Source organism: Salvelinus alpinus, chromosome 5, assembly GCF_045679555.1.
Source record: "Salvelinus alpinus chromosome 5, SLU_Salpinus.1, whole genome shotgun sequence".
Classification (NCBI taxonomy): Eukaryota; Metazoa; Chordata; class Actinopteri; order Salmoniformes; family Salmonidae; genus Salvelinus; species Salvelinus alpinus.
This window is the reverse complement of record NC_092090.1, coordinates 37,110,013-37,127,431: the sequence shown is the minus strand read 5'-3', so window position 1 is coordinate 37,127,431 and position 17,419 is coordinate 37,110,013. Positions and strand designations below refer to the sequence as shown.

At 45.3% G+C, this 17,419-nt stretch overlaps 1 protein-coding gene across 9 annotated transcripts in view; it reads left to right on the top strand.

The window, feature by feature from the left end:
- The window catches only part of LOC139576137 (tropomyosin-1-like), a 167,893-nt gene that overhangs the window by 80,256 nt on the left and 70,218 nt on the right, over positions 1-17,419 (top strand). For all 9 annotated transcript variants that reach the window (XM_071401853.1, XM_071401852.1, XM_071401854.1 and 6 more), the window contains one exon: positions 76-162. The gene's annotated coding sequence lies outside the window, so the exon portion shown is untranslated. The remainder of the gene's footprint in view (positions 1-75; positions 163-17,419) is intronic.

Sequence of the window (17,419 nt, the reverse complement as noted above, 5' to 3'; positions counted from 1 at the left end):
GTATGACACAGTTGTACTTGTAACCCATTGGTGTGGTACAGTGAATGATGTGCTGTGTGGTTGTCTTGATGGCAGGTCAGGAGCATTGAGGAGACCATAGGCCAGCTGAGACAGGATGTAGCTGTTAGAGTGAGCATCAGCAGCGCTACCCTGTCTGGGGACGTGAGTACAGCAGGGAAAGTGGGTTAAAGCACAGTGTTCATGCATATACAGTACATGTACTGTTATACGTTCCACAGGACATGATCTACTACCTGACCTACGTGTTATATAGGCTGTGAGGTCTAACAATGCATCAGTGAACATATAATGAACTTGGATCCACTCTGGGCTTTTCCGGTCTTAAATATTAATCCAAATGTCATTTTTCTGTGCAAACAAATGCGTTACTAGGTGATAGAAAATGATAGAAATGTAAGCTAGTCCTATAAAGTTCCAGTTATATTGTGTTCATTTTCTCTATTCTAAGACTCATTAACATTTCATCAGTCATCCTGTTGTTATTAACATTCCTGTACAAGCCTACGCATTCACACATAAATCACATTAGATCCTCATTTCCAGATGAATGCGTACGTACATGGTGGCTCAGTCTGTCTGTATGGTCTGTCTGTATGGTCTGTCTGTGTGGTCTGTCTTTATGGTCTGTCTGTATGGTCTGTCTGTATGGTCTGTCTGTATGGTCTGTCTGTATGGTCTGTCTGTGTGGTCTGTCTGTGTGGTCTGTCTGTGTGGTCTGTCTGTGTGGTCTGTCTCTATGGTCTGTCTGTATGGTCTGTCTGTGTGGTCTGTCTCTATGGTCTGTCTGTGTGGTCTGTCTGTGTGGTCTGTCTGTGTGGTCTGTCTATGTGGTCTGTCTGTGTGGTCTGTCTCTATGGTCTGTCTGTGTGGTCTGTCTGTGTGGTCTGTCTGTATGGTCTGTCTGTGTGGTCTGTCTGTGTGGTCTGTCTGTGTGGTCTGTCTGTGTGGTCTGTCTCTATGGTCTGTCTGTGTGGTCTGTCTGTCTGTATGGTCTGTCTGTGTGGTCTGTCTGTGTGGTCTGTCTGTGTGGTCTGTCTGTATGGTCTGTCTGTATGGTCTGTCTGTGTGGTCTGTCTGTGTGGTCTGTCTGTATGGTCTGTCTGTATGGTCTGTCTGTGTGGTCTGTCTGTGTGGTCTGTCTGTGTGGTCTGTCTGTGTGGTCTGTCTGTATGGTCTGTCTGTATGGTCTGTCTGTGTGGTCTGTCTGTGTGGTCTGTCTGTATGGTCTGTCTGTGTGGTGTCATGGGTTGGAGATCATGTTTGTTGAGAGGGGCTCTAATGATGGCACATGTGGCCTGGGTTCTGATGGCCCCAATGTGGGAGCCAGGGCCAGCCTGAATAGCAGCTCTGTCCCTCTCTCTCCACCTAACTCTTGACGTCTCCACACATCTGGCAGGCAGCCCAGAGACCATGATGGGAGTCAATTAACTCTAATGAATTGTAATATTGTGCAATTTTAATCAGGCAGTAATTCTGTATAATAACCTTAACATTTCTGGACGGGATTGGATTGCAATTACGTGTGCAGCAGCAGAAGAAGGCAGAGAGTTTAAGTAGGGAACTATGCAGGTCCCTAGAAAGTGTGCTTTTTAGAGTTCCTTTTGTTTGCGTTTAATATGGAAATTGTGCGAAAATAATGAGACAACTTCTCCTCATTGCTTATTGAATTTGGGAGGTCAGGCACAATGAGTTTTGTGTAATTATGGACATAGCCTCAGAGATGGTAGGTAGATTGGCCTATTAGTCCTGTCTGGGATGATTTTTTTCTCTCTGGTGGATTTTGACCTTCAAATCATCCAAATGCTAGTTAGAACCTTCCTGATTGGTTGAATTGGCTTGTTGATTAGTCAGGCTTCCCTGGTGGGCTCATTGACTGGTATCCTGTTTGGCTGCGTGGGGGTGGAGTAGGAAACAGCCTCATAGCCAGATGGTAGAGAATAGAGGGAACCCTAGAAAACATATGTAAATGACAGAAATGTTCCTGTCATGTATTTGGTGTTTTAGTGAAACAGCATTGTCTTTGTGTAAGAGTGGATGTCTTTGTGTAAGAGTGGATGTCTTTGTGTAAGAGTGGATGTCTTTGTGTAAGAGTGGATGTCTTTGTGTAAGAGTGGATGTCTTCGTGTAAGAGTGGATGTCTTCGTGTAAGAGTGGATGTCTTTGTGTAAGAGTGGATGTCTTTGTGTAAGAGTGGATGTCTTTGTGTAAGAGTGGATGTCTTTGTGTAAGAGTGGATGTCTTTGTGTAAGAGTGGATGTCTTTGTGTAAGAGTGGATGTCTTTGTGTAAGAGTGGATGTCTTTGTGTAAGAGTGGCTGTCTTTGTGTAAGAGTGGCTGTCTTTGTGTAAGAGTGGCTGTCTTTGTGTAAGAGTGGATGTCTTTGTGTAAGAGTGGCTGTCTTTGTGTAAGAGTGGATGTCTTTGTGTAAGAGTGGATGTCTTTGTGTAAGAGTGGATGTCTTTGTGTAAGAGTGGATGTCTTTGTGTAAGAGTGGATGTCTTTGTGTAAGAGTGGCTGTCTTTGTGTAAGAGTGGCTGTCTTTGTGTAAGAGTGGATGTCTTTGTGTAAGAGTGGATGTCTTTGTGTAAGAGTGGCTGTCTTTGTGTAAGAGTGGCTGTCTTTGTGTAAGAGTGGATGTCTTTGTGTAAGAGTGGATGTCTTTGTGTAAGAGTGGATGTCTTTGTGTAAGAGTGGATGTCTTTGTGTAAGAGTGGATGTCTTTGTGTAAGAGTGGCTGTCTTTGTGTAAGAGTGGCTGTCTTTGTGTAAGAGTGGATGTCTTTGTGTAAGAGTGGATGTCTTTGTGTAAGAGTGGATGTCTTTGTGTAAGAGTGGATGTCTTTGTGTAAGAGTGGATGTCTTTGTGTAAGAGTGGATGTCTGTGGTGCTGAAACAGAATATTCTAACACTGAAGGAATCTATGGGTCCTGACCTAGTCCTCCATCTCTGCGGCCTTTTCCTCTCTTCTCCTCACCTCTCATCCCTTTTCCTTCTCTCTTTCCCTCTCTCAATGTGGAGGAAATGCATTGGAAAGGAGAGCCAAAGTCACACAACATTAGTTTGGTAGTGGCTGCCGCTACAGAAAGCCATTACTCTTCCTTGACAGTATCATAGAGAATGGTGGAGCTGGGTCGCGCCTAGCCCCTCGCTCTCCCTCGCCATGCGCCACTCGCAGGAAATTGCCTCATACTTCAGCGGGCAGGAAGGTGACACGTCGGCGACACCCACGCATGTGTCACTTTCAGGGCCCAGGGCCTGGGTGGGAGCGGGCTCCAGTGCCACAGACAAGCGCTGCCTGGGGAGCAGTAGAGGAGAGCTGCCCAGGGGAAGCTGGTTGAGCTGGGGTCTGGACATGCAGGGAACCACGCTGGATTTAGAGGAGGGGCGGAGGAGGGGTAGAACTAGTTACCAATAAATGAGGTCTTAACCTCCCTAACTTTCTTTGACCACTAGTATTTGACCTGATTGAACTCATCTACTGCACAAAAGGACTGGGTGGAAATGGAGAGTTGTGGCGTTGAGCTAGCCAGTTCTAGAGGGTGTTGCAGTAGATGGGATATTTGCAGCGCCCGCTGTCTCTTATTTGATGAATTCTGACTCCTACAAAGAGGATAGGTAGGTGCACCATTGGGGGGATGGACGGAGGGATGAAGCAGGACCCAGGGAAAGTGCTAGGTGGTGAGCTTCTCTGTGGCTGGTTTCAGCCTGGAGTCTGGATCATAAGGGCTGTTCTGTCCGCTGCCACCCGTATGGGGAGCAGTAATGAAAGGAGAGGTTAAGGAGGAGAGTGAAGTGGTCTCGCTCGACAATAAATCCTATGTAGTAGGGGATGCTATGGGACCCCACTCCTAGAACACAGTAGGGGCGTTGAAAAGGGACAGGCGTACGCACACTTACCCAGACACACACGCTCACACACACACACACGCTATGCCTGTTAAGAGCTGTTGTGCCTCGTCTATGAAAGAGATTGAGCTAATGAAAATATGGGCTAATATTTTGTGGAGCGCATTCCCTGAAAAAGGCGAGGAATCTAATTTCTCACTCAATACATTAGGTTCTTTGTGTCATACGTTTGACTAAAATGTTGTTTATGAGTTGATTTGACTATTATTTGAAAATGTAGACATCATTTTAACAAAACTAAAGCCTTTATCAGTTCTGAAGCCACAGGCACTGATGCAGGTGTGGTATACATACCAGCTGCTGGGTTGGCCATTGTTTTCAGATGAGACATGTACATTGTGCTGTTTGAGAGGGAATAGAAAGCTTTATGCTGTTCCATCTCCTCCCGACACCACACCCCATCCCTGTGCAGACCTCTCCAGAGGACCAATGTTTATTGCCATTCTAAAGCAGGCTTTGTTGTGATTGTGTGTGCTCTCCGTCCCCTTCTCCTTGTTTCCACTCTTCTTTCATTTTGTGCAGGGCTGGGGGGATTGCTCTGTGCTGCGGCTCTGTGATTAGAGAGAGGGAGAAGCAGAGTGCTTCTCAGCAGGACTCTGTTTTATATTAATCAAAAGAGCTGCCTTTGATTTGCTCCCTCTGACGTGTGACAGTGGCGCGGCTGCAGCACCACACAGCCGCCGAGGAAATCGTGCACTTATCACCCCTCCCTCCTCATCCCTCTCCTCCCCTGTTCTCCTCACCCTCCTTTACCAGCAGTACCCACCACCCTATTCCCCACCACTCCCTCCCGCAGCCCAACCTTCAGGCCGCCTGGCCGTCTTATTCATTTCTCTATTGTTGTTAATATTGCCTCTTTTCACTCAAAAGGCAGACTTTTTCCAAGATGTGCCCTCGCCATCTCTCCCTCTCCTCAGAATAGTTACCCAGAGTAGAGCCTGTGGACTGACGGGCCAGCAGAGAGAGGGGGGTTGGGGGTTATATCATTCCCACCCTCATTATCCAGGGTGGGAATGATATAACATCTGGGTTGGAGAAAAGGCCAGGTAATGTCCTGGGATGGTGGAGGCTCAGGTTAACCCAGATAAAGTCCTGTCCTGTAGCCTGGAGGAGCATCTCTCACCCTGTCTCTATGACCTTCAGCTCTGTGTCAGTAGTAGCTCAGACGAGGCCTCTGTAGTTTCCTATGTGTTTACACAGGAGCCCACCCTATTACCACCCTCAACTAGCAGATCAGTCAATTCTGCACAGTTTCTGATGGCTCAGACTAAAATCACATACTCACGCACACACTCACACACTAGCTCTTCTCTCCAAACACTGCCCCCCTCTGCACCACGCCTGGGCCCGAGCAGGACACACACTCCTGTGTTTGAACAGGGCCCCTCTGTGCCGCAGAGACCAGCTTGGTTATTAACGGTGTCAATTATTAAAGCAATTTCCAACTCTGCAAACAGTGGCAGGGAGAGGCGAGCAGACGCAGGAACGTGTGTGTGGACGTGTGTGAGATCCATGGGGAGGGACAGACTGAGGCCATTTGCCTGCTGCTTTGTCCCTGCAGTGGACCAGCTAACAAGGTCACATACACCCAAGGTTAGCTCGGAGGGAGGGGAACATGCTTGGGTAATATTTCACCTTCTCCTTGGTTCCACAAGCCTCTTATGCACACCACACACACACATGGACACATGCATACTTGCAAGCACACTCACTTCCCAGTAACTGGAAATTGAAAGGTGTCCAATTGACGTTGTGCATGTACAGCAGCAGAATGAAATGCAAACTGAAGCAGTGTTCTCTGATGCTCACTGATCTCTCCTTGCCGTTTGACGATCCCCCATACTTCACGGCTCATGTCGCATTTGATAGTGATGCCGCCATGTTGCAGTTGATATACTGTACTGTATACACAGGGTTAAATGCATGCCACAGTCTCGGGGTCCTCAGGAGAGTGGGATACGTAAGTAAACATTCAGCTGCATATTGTGGCTAACATCAAATCTAATTTTACTAAACATTTTCCTAAACAACAACTGAAATGCTTACTTACGGGTCCTTCCCAACAATGCAGAATATAATAAAGAATTATTATAATAATAGAAAAAATGAATAACACAAGGAATAAATACATATTGAGCAATGATAGCTTGGCTATATGCACATGTTACCAGTACTGAGTCCATGTGCAGGGGTACGAGGAAATTGAGGCAGGTATGTACATATAGGTAGGGGTAAAGTGACTAGGCAACAGGATAGATAATAGACATTAGCAGCAGCGTATGTCATGAGTGTGGAAGTGTGGACGTGTGTGTGTGCTGACAGTGTGCCTGTGTGTACTTGTCATGTGTGAGTGAGTGTGTGTGTATGTGTTGGAGTGTCAGTGTAAGTATGTGTGAGTGTGTGGGTAGAGTCCAGTGTGTGTGCATAAAGTCAAAAAGGGTCAATGCAGATAGCCCTGGTATCTATTTGGTGAACTATTTAGCAGTCTCGTGGCTTGGGGTTGGAAGCATTTCTGGAGCCTTCTGGAGCGTCCCGGCACTGTTTGCAGTGCGGTAGCAGAGAGAACAGTCTATGACTTGGGTGACTGGTGTCTTTGAGAATTTTTAGGGCCTTCCTCTGACACCGCCTAGTATAGAGGTCCTGGATGGTAGGGAGTTTGGCTCCAGTGATGTACTTGGCTGTACGCACTACCCTCTGTAGTGCCTTACGATCAGATGCCAAGCAGTTGCCATACCTAGCGGTGATGCAGCCAGTCAAGATGCTCTCAGTGGTGCAGCTGTAGAACTTTTTAGACTCTATGGGCCCATGCCAAATCTTTTCAGCCTCCTGAGGGAGAAAAGGCGTTGTCGTGCCCTCTTCACGTCTATGTTGGTGTGTTTGGACCATGATAGGTCCTTAGTGATGTTGACGCCGAGGAACTTGAAGCTCTCGACCCGCTCCACTACAGCCCTGTCGATGTGAATGGGGGCGTGTTTGGCCCTCCGTTTCCTGTTGTCCACGATAAGCTCCTTTGTCTTGCCCACGTTGAGGGAGATGTTATTGTCCTGGCACCACACTGCCAGGTCTCTGAGCTCCTCCCTATAGGCTGTTTCATTGTCGTTGGTAATCAGACCCACCACCGTCGTGTCATTGGCAAACTTGGTTAAATTATTTTATATTCTCTTCTCCTGTGTTGTGTTTGAGTCAAGCCTCGCTCCTGAAAACAAAAACTACTGTAGGTCCTTTAGTATTAACTCTCACATCTTATTGCTCAGAGGGCCGATGTGGAACAGACAGACAAAGTAGAAGGACTACAAAGTAATACAATGGAATATACAGCGTAGGCTTATGATGCCTCACGCATTTAGAGCTTTCCGTGTTTAGATAACTTCTAGGAGGGAATGTTAGTGTCAGGCTGCACAGCTCACAGCTCCAGGGAGAAGGTTGGCAGTTTGATAGGAGCGTAATGACCGTCTGATGGCCCTCCTGTCTGGGTCTTGTCAGGCTGTTCAAGGTGACCGCTCCAGACCCCACTGTCTGTCTCTGCGTCTCTCTGTCTACATGCATGATGATGCATTTGATCCGAACCCATCTCCCTAATGGTCTCTGTGAGCTGCCAGCATTCTACAGAGCACTCAAGAAGCCCTTGTCCCTGTCATTTCAGATGTTCACCTGCCCCACTAAGCATAGGTAGCCATTCGCCCCTCGTTCGCCCGCTGCTCTTGACAGAAAGAAAGAGGGAGAGAGAAAGAGGGAGAGAAAGGGAGTATTAAACCCTGCAATGCTGCACTTTGTGTCAGAGAGGGAACATCTTCCTTCTGCTCCACTGTAATCTCTGAAGCCGTGCCATGGTGTGTCCGTGTTAAGTTGATACCGAGCTTTGGGCTACTGTGGACCTCTACTTCTGAAGCTCTACTGTAGGGCCTAAACCCCATAATCCAACTCAAAGGCAGACGCTTGGGTTAGTTATGTGACTATGTGCTGGAGATTGACTGGCTCTTTTCTGAGAGGCGTTTTCTCTCTCCTCTTTCCTCCTCTGTTGTTCCCCCATGTTCCTGAGGCTGGCTCTTTGGCCCTGCAGGACCCCCACAAGGCTCTGGGTGATTCCAGCGTTTATCCTCCCGCCCCTCCATGTCTCTCACTGGGGAGAAAGTAGGACACGGGGATAGCAGCAGCTCATCCTCAGGGCTCCACTGTCTGCTGCCACATAGGCCCTGTGGCCTTCTGCATATTTCTATGGAAACACTGACTGGCTATTTCTGTAGCTGATCTGACAGCAACCATCCTGTCTGGCGCTCTGTACATAATGTAGCTTTGTGTAATATATAAAGAGCCATACACAGTGCATTCGGAAAGTATTCAGACCCCTTCCCCTTTTCCACATTTTGTTACTTTACAGCCTTATTCTAAAATGGATTAAAAAAAATAAAAAAAATCCTCATCAATCTACACACAATACCCCATAATGACAAAGCGAAAACAGGTTTGTAGAAATGTTTGCAAATGTATAAAAAATGTATTATTTACATAAGTATTCAGACCCTTTGCTATAAGAATCGAAATTGAGCTCAGGTGCATCCTGTTTCCATTGATCATCCTTGAGATGTTTCTACAACTTGATTGGAGTCCACCTGTGGTAAATTCAATTGATTGGACATGATTTGGAAAGGCACACACCTGTCTATATAAGGTCACACAGTTGACGGTGCATGTCAAAGCAAAAACCAAGCCATGAGGTCGAAGGAATTGTCCGTAGAGCTCAGAGACAGGATTGTGTCAAGGCACAGATCTGGGGAAGGGTAAAAAGAAATCTGCCGCATTGAAGGTCCCCAAGAACACAGTGGCTTCCATCATTCTTAAATGGAAGAAGTTTGGAACCACCAAGACTCTTCCTAGAGCTGGCCGCCCGGCCAAACTGAGCAATCGGGGGAGAAGGGCCTTGGTCAGGGAGGTGACCAAGAACCCGATGGTCACTCTGACAGAGCTCCAGAGTTCCTCTGTGGAGATGGGAGAACCTTACAGAAGGACACCCATCTCTGCAGCACTCCACCAATCAGGCCTTTATGGTAGAGTGGCCAGAAGGAAGCCGCTCCTCAGTAAAAGGCACATGCCTGCTTGCTTGAAGGACGGATATTATATTTGCAAATGTAGAGACTCAGAGTCCCTATCCATCTGCTAGCCCAGCCATTTTCTCTCCACAGCTTCCCTTCCTCCATCTCCTACTGCACCACCTTTGTCTGTGAGTCTCGTCTTCACTATAGGACAGAGCCTTTTATCAGTGTAACTACAGCAAAGCAAATCACGTTGAGAGAGAGATGCTAGTAGCTTATTTTGTTTGTTTTCTTTTTAAGGGCATATTGTTTTATTTATGTTAGTTTTCTGTATTATTAAGAGAAGAGTTGTGAATCGCTGTCGCGTCATTGGTTTATCTTTGTGAGTATGCTTCGATGTTGTCTGCTCTCCCTCCCTGGCCCTGTGAAGTCAGACTTTTTGATAGGGCTCTTGACACAGCAGCACTTGGCAGCAGACTCCCTTTGTTCTCGCAGGGAAAGGTGCCGAAGGCATTCGAAAGCAATAAACAGGAAAAGCTATCAAATTCAATATTTCTCAGTAGATGACGAAACAGACATGTATTTGTGCACTTGGCATGCAGTGAGATCCCTCCGGGCTCCTGGATATGATACAAAAAAGTAAACATGCAATATTAGCGTTAAGGTATGGGAGCATTATCTAGCAGACAACACACCAGGCCTAATCTTATCAGTGATACCAACACATATCAGGTAGGATCTCTTAATTTAGCAGAATTGAACAGATCACGATAAGTCCCTGGGAAGGAAGAAATTCCCTACATGGAAACACCTGTCCCTGCCTTAGAGTGGCTTTGGGGGAGCCAGCCAACTGGAAGCAATTATTTGCTGGTGGTCAGCATTTGAGCTATCTGCTGGGATTAGCTGAGGAACTGCTGATCTGGGAGCTGGTCGAGCGTGATGTGGTTACACCTGACTGGGCACTCTGGGCTGAGCTGAGGTAGGCTTGGCTAAAATCAACTGGCATGGGATGGGATGGGCTGAGCCAGGCTGGGTTGGGCTAGATTTGGCTGGGTTGCTTGGGCTGCACCTCATTGAGCTCAGGAGCCTGCCTGTGCCTGCTACGTTCCACATCACCAACAGAGTCTCAGGCTAGATGGAGCTTTTGAGGTGAGCCTCTTTATAATGGAGATATACTCACTGGTGATAGTAAGAGATGATAAGCACTATTTAACTGGGCGGTATTGTATGGGGCGAAAATGTGTTCATGTGTGTGTGATTATTTACAGATTTGGGTAAATGTGAGGGTTCTGAGTGTGTGTATGTGGTGGGGTGAGTGTGTGTCTGGCTGCGTCTATCTGAGGGGTCTGGCTGTGGACGTGATTGTGTTTTGATGAGGTCTCAGTGGTGCGCCCTGCTCTGGTCTTGTTGAGATGCTTGGTGCCTTGCATTCCCATCGCTTTCCCAATTTGACAGCTGATGGGATCACAGATGGAATGTGTGCCAGTGTGAATTGCCCGTGATATACATAACAGCCTAATTTATCTTCTCCACCCCTCTCTTTTCAGCAATTCCTCCCTCCTGCCTGCACACCCCTCTCCCTCCTTCCTAACCCATTCCCTCCTCTCTCCCTCTCTCTCTCTCTGTCTTTCTCTCTTTCTCTCTCTATAAATATTTTCCCCTCTCCCCCACCCTCTCTCTACCCCTCTCTGTCGCTGTCTGTCTCTAGCTCTCTCTCGCTCTCTCTCTCTCTCTCTCTCTCTCTCTCTCTCTCTCTCTCTCTCTCTCTCTCTCTCTCTCTCTCTCTCTCTCTCTCTCTCTCTCTCGCTCTCTCTCTCTTTCTCTCTCTCGCTCTCTCTCAGTTCAGGTGCCCTCCCGGTCCTTTAGCAGTTAACAGGCAGTGCCAACTCCAGCCATTCCCTGAAGGCAGTTTGTCAAACCTTTAAGTCTCTATAACCACCCACCCACCACACTGGCCCTGAACCAACTCCTATGTACCCGTGTGGAGAATAGTGGGTTAGCCAGTGTGGAGAATAGTGGGTTAGCCAGTGTGGAGAATAGTGGGTTAGCCAGTGTGGAGAATAGTGGGTTAGCCAGTGTGAGAAGCCAGTAAGAACACACACTCTTACACACAGTTCATCATTGCTCTAAAATGGCTACTGTGTCCAGTGCTAAGCACCAATACACACCACTAATCCTTCTATTTTCTGGTGCCTGCTTCAGAGAGAGAGAAGGTGGAGGTAAATAGAGAGAGCAGGAGAAAGAGAGTAGAGTGAGCGAGCGAGAGAAGGGAGAGAGAGAGCAGGAGAAAGAGAGTAGAGTGAGCGAGAGAAGGGAGAGAGAGAGCAGGAGAAAGAGAGTAGAGAGAGTGAGAGAAGGGAGAGAGAGAGCAGGAGAAAGAGAGTAGAGTGAGTGAGAGAAGGGAGAGAGAGAGCAGGAGAAAGAGAGTAGAGTGAGCGAGAGAAGAGAGGGAGCAGGAGAAAGAGAGTAGAGTGAGCGAGAGAAGGGAGAAAGGGAGTAGGAGAAAGAGAGTAGAATGAGTGAGAGAAGGGAGAGAGAGAGCAGGAGAAAGAGAGTAGAGTGAGCGAGAGAAGGGAGAGAGAGAGCAGGAGAAAGAGAGTAGAGTGAGCGAGAGAAGGGAGAGAGAGAGCAGGAGAAAGAGAGTAGAGTGAGTGAGAGAAGGGAGAGAGAGAGCAGGAGAAAGAGAGTAGAGTGAGCGAGCGAGAGAAGAGAGGGAGCAGGAGAAAGAGAGTAGAGTGAGCGAGAGAAGGGAGAGAGGGAGCAGGAGAAAGAGAGCAGAATGAGCGAGAGAAGAGAGAGAGGGAGCAGGAGAAAGAGAGTAGAGTGAGCGATAGAAGGGAGAGAGGGAGCAGGTGATTGAGAGTAGAGTGAGCGAGAGAAGGGAGAGAGAGAGCAGGAGAAAGAGAGTAGAGTAAGCGAGAGAAGGGAGAGAGGGAGCAGGTGATTGAGACGAGCCATTGAATCAGACATGGCTCTGTGGTGCAGAACTGTTATATTGGGATTCTTTGTAGACAATTTCCTTTCTCCTGTAGTCAGTGTGGGAAGTTTGATTTACTATCAGAGATTGTTTCATACTGATGGAGGGTGTTGGAAGAATTTTTTTTTTTTTTTAATTGTGGAACAAACAACTGACTGAAGACAGGACAAAACCAAAAATAAAAAAACATGATTTTTTAATAATCTTAACAAAAACCGAACTGACCTCAAAAAGCAGTAATCGCTCAGCACTATCAGATAGAGCAGTGCAGACGGCCGAGTTGAATCAACAGATCACATCACATATTTTAGCACATATTTTACTTCCTGCTTTGCTCCTATGGGTACACTCACAATGGCTGCCAGTCCACCCATTATGCCATCATTGACTTGAATGGGGATGCCCGTTTTATTCATTCTATTTCTATGGCAGCACATGCAGTCAGGAACGAAGGAGAGGAGAAAATGTGCGTCCCAAATGTGCCATTCAAACGTTAATTACGTTGACCACGTTCATTTGGCTGGCGAATTACCGTCATCCAAAATTCCATGACCATCACAGCCCTAGTGTGAGTGCATGAGCATATGTGTGTACCGTAGAGTACAGCGATGTGCATGGGGAGTAATGGATATAAAGTACCTCATAGAGATAGCTCCCTAATCTGATTCCTCCTGAAGCTGTGGGCTTGCCATGATTTGTTTGGCTGGCCTGGGCTCTATGCACATCATGCAGAGTGGGCTTGATTTGCAGCGCTCCAGAATGATCCCACTGGGCATAACAGAGAGAGAGACAGAGATATTTGTATACTAGAGAGTGCAGAGAGAGTGCCGGGGAGGCTGGTAAAGAAGCACCCTTCAATCCAGTGGGTGGGGCTAATCCATCTCGCTCTGAATTGTGCACTTTGAGAGACATTTCTCGTAACAGGCCACTCGCTCATCCTTAACACCAGCAGCCCGCTGGGAACTTTCCAAAACTCTGTCCGATGCACCACAGCGGTGACACACGGCCCAGCACTCGGCACGCCACCTCCACGGCACGCCGCTCCTCGCCATACCAACCCCCCTGATGCATCATTCACCGCCGGGCCCATTTACATCCATTTATCTGACTGCGTCAACATGGGTACAGTGTGGGAACAGTTGTGTTTATCTGCTCCTCATATATCATCATACTGTATACTGTGGGGATTTATATTCATCAGCTTCTGTTTTCCAGAGTGTAACTGTTATGCTATTATTATTGCATTGGAAATGCGCTCTGTGGTAAGAATTCCCTCAGTCCAGGATGATTTTAATCTGGTAAACAATATAATCATATGATTTGGAAAAATTAAGGGGGAAAAACCTGAATTGCAAGATAATGTATGAAATGCTTTTAATGTGATTACATTGTGAGTGTAGCCTGTCTTTATCTAAAAGCTTCAAGAAGCAAACAAAAGGAAAATGGTGTGATTGTATGCTCTTTTAAGCAGTTCTTTGTTTCATAAAGTAATCATAAAAATAGGACTCAAGTCAATTACACATATTTTTATTTTTATTCATTTATTTTACCTTTATTTTATTTTACCTTTATTTTACCTTTACTAGGCAAGTCGGTTAAGAACAAATTCTTATTTTCAATGACGGCCTAGGAACAGTGGGTTAACTGCCTTGTTCAGGGGCAGAACGACAGATTTTTACCTTGTCAGCTCAAGGTTTTGATCTTGGAACCTTTCGGTTACTAGTCCAACGCTCTAACCACTAGGCTACCTGCCGCCCAGTATCTCCCAGTTGAAATGACGGTCCCTATGCAGACTCCAGTCACATTACATAATGTCGATTACGTAATGAATGTCACGTATTTTCTCTACCTTATTGACGGGCTTCCAGGCACCTGCTAAACTGCCTGACAACATTCACATTAATACCACATTTTCTGTATAAAAATTCCTAAATATATTTATCATCTTAAAACATGTAGATGGTATTTAAACAATCTAATTATAGGAAGGTCCACTAATCACTGTGTATTGTTCATGCACTGTCAATGCAAATTCATTGAGGAGAGTGTGGGCTTTAGTATTATGTGTTGGCATAAACTGCTTTTCCCTGAGCAAACCAATGCTGTTATATTATTCATCAGCCAGACACTGTACCAAATATCCCTGCAGCAAAATGGAGGTGCGGCAGCCACAGCAGCAGGCAGGCAGGAGACACTTAGTCACATGGACAGAGCAGGAGCAATAGCAGCTCCTCCAATTCAGCTGGGAATTGACTCTGGGTGACAATGGAATTCATTTCCAAAGGCTTGTGTGTGTGTGTGTGTGTGTGTGTGTGTGTGTGTGTGTCAGTGTGTGTCAGTGTGTGTGTGTGTGTGTGTGTGTCTGTGTGTGTGTCTGGTGACAGGGCTGTGGTAATGAGGCTCGGTAGCAGCCTGCTTTAGTATTAAAGGCACAACTCCCTTCCTCTACAGGCAGTAAAGCAATGCCGGGACTCAGTGAAATGTTTACAGCGCTGTGGTTGGCTCCTGCAGCCAGGCCGTGGAGGAAATTACTGCAGCTCGCCGCTAATCACTCATCCCTGCCCACCAATCAGGACTCTGCCCCCTCCACCTCCACAACAACGCTCCTAAAGCACCGCATCACAAGGACACTTTTAATGCCTTCCCACTACGCTTAGAATGATTAGCCCTATTTAAGTATTTTTCCATTATTCATTATTTGCATCAGGAACCCATAAACACGCCGGGTTCTGATTCAGGCTGTAGCTTTTGACACTGTTGAAGGTTGACTGAGGTGAGAAGTTTGCCTGGAGCTCTGGGAGGAAGGTTCCAGAGGGGTTTAGGCGGGTCAGTGGGGTCATAGGGAGGGAGCCAGGAGGTGTGAAACCTGAATAATAAAACCGACTTAACAGAGTTACACAGTCACAGCTCTGCATACATCACCTCAATGACAAAATAGGATTTATTCACCATTCAAGTGGGAAGATTATCTTTGGCACAAGCTATCAACTTTAGTTTTTTTTGCAAGAATGCAAGTATGGCTGTTGGAGTGTAAAGTGACTTTTAGTTTTTTCCCCTCCTTTTTATCAGGGCTTGGTTATGCTTGTGGTTGGTGACTCCCCATGTTATTACGAACCAGTAGTGAGTGCCAGTTTATCCTAAGCCAGTGCAGCTGGTGGGGTCTGATTTGAACTCCATTCTGATTCTGGTGGGGATTGCCGTCACACACAATCATCACATTGGATTAAAAGTTGTTGTGATTTTAAGTACTCAACTCCCTTGCCAAAATCAATAAAGCAAGTCAATAGCTGGACCCAGTGCTGCGTTCCAGCTTCCCACCACCAAAGCTGTGCTACGCTGCTATGGAAGCCTGCCTTTCCGTTCTCCACAGTCACACACACCCTACCAAAGACAGGTTCTCAAACCCACTAAGGCCCCATCTCATTTGGACTTTTCATTATCTCTCCTTAGTTGAGTCTATATCAGATCGTTGAGATACGCTGTAGTGTCCGCCATATTTGGGTAAATGTATCATCCTTGATAAGAGTTAGATGTTGTATGCCTTGGCCAATGTACAGTCCTTTTTGTACAATGTAGTTTGACGTATGTAGGCTACTCTGTGTTCTGTTAAGTCCATGTCTCTTACTGACCATTGTCTCTCATAATAGTCTAAGAACTCTCTGCTTCTACAAAAGACAATACCACCGTATGATTATTATCTTAAGAAGAGATTCTGGGAATTGTAATAATACAGTTACTGTACAGTTAGGTTACAGTTCAGTTAGGTTACAATACAGTTAGGTTACAATACAGTTAGGTTACAGTTCAGTTAGGTTACAATACAGTTAGGTTACAATACAGTTAGGTTACAGTTCAGTTAGGTTACAGTTCAGTTAGGTTACAATACAGTTAGGTTACAATACAGTTAGGTTACAGTTCAGTTAGGTTACAGTTCAGTTAGGTTACAATACAGTTAGGTAACAATACAGTTTGGTTACAGTTCAGTTAGGTTGCAGTTCAGTTAGGTTACAATACAGTTAGGTTACAGTTCAGTTAGGTTACAGTTCAGTTAGGTTACAGTTCAGTTAGGTTACAATACAGTTAGGTTACAATACAGTTAGGTTACAGTTCAGTTAGGTTACAGTTCAGTTAGGTTACAATACAGTTAGGTTACAATACAGTTAGGTTACAGTTCAGTTAGGTTACAGTTCAGTTAGGTTACAATACAGTTAGGTTACAATACAGTTAGGTTACAGTTCAGTTAGGTTACAGTTCAGTTAGGTTACAATACAGTTAGGTTACAGTTCAGTTAGGTTACAGTTCAGATTAAGTTAGGTTACAGTTCAGTTAGGTTACAATACAGTTAGGTTACAGTTCAGTTAGGTTACAGTTCAGTTAGGTTATAATACAGTTAGGTTACAATACAGTTAGGTTACAGTTCAGTTAGGTTACAATACAGTTAGGTTACAATACAGTTAGGTTACAGTTCAGTTAGGTTACAATACAGTTAGGTTACAATACAGTTAGGTTACAGTTCAGTTAGGTTACAGTTCAGTTAGGTTACAATACAGTTAGGTTACAATACAGTTAGGTTACAGTTCAGTTAGGTTACAGTTCAGTTAGGTTACAATACAGTTAGGTTACAATACAGTTAGGTTACAGTTCAGTTAGGTTACAGTTCAGTTAGGTTACAATACAGTTAGGTTACAATACAGTTAGGTTACAGTTCAGTTAGGTTACAGTTCAGTTAGGTTACAATACAGTTAGGTTACAGTTCAGTTAGGTTACAGTTCAGTTAAGTTAGGTTACAGTTCAGTTAGGTTACAATACAGTTAGGTTACAGTTCAGTTAGGTTACAGTTCAGTTAGGTTATAATACAGTTAGGTTACAATACAGTTAGGTTACAGTTCAGTTAGGTTACAATACAGTTAGGTTACAATACAGTTAGGTTACAGTTCAGTTAGGTTACAATACAGTTAGGTTACAATACAGTTAGGTTACAGTTCAGTTAGGTTACAGTTCAGTTAGGTTACAATACAGTTAGGTTACAATACAGTTAGGTTACAGTTCAGTTAGGTTACAGTTCAGTTAGGTTACAATACAGTTAGGTAACAATACAGTTTGGTTACAGTTCAGTTAGGTTGCAGTTCAGTTAGGTTACAATACAGTTAGGTTACAGTTCAGTTAGGTTACAGTTCAGTTAGGTTACAGTTCAGTTAGGTTACAATACAGTTAGGTTACAATACAGTTAGGTTACAGTTCAGTTAGGTTACAGTTCAGTTAGGTTACAATACAGTTAGGTTACAATACAGTTAGGTTACAGTTCAGTTAGGTTACAGTTCAGTTAGGTTACAATACAGTTAGGTTAAAATACAGTTAGGTTACAGTTCAGTTAGGTTACAGTTCAGTTAGGTTACAATACAGTTAGGTTACAGTTCAGTTAGGTTACAGTTCAGTTAAGTTAGGTTACAGTTCAGTTAGGTTACAATACAGTTAGGTTACAGTTC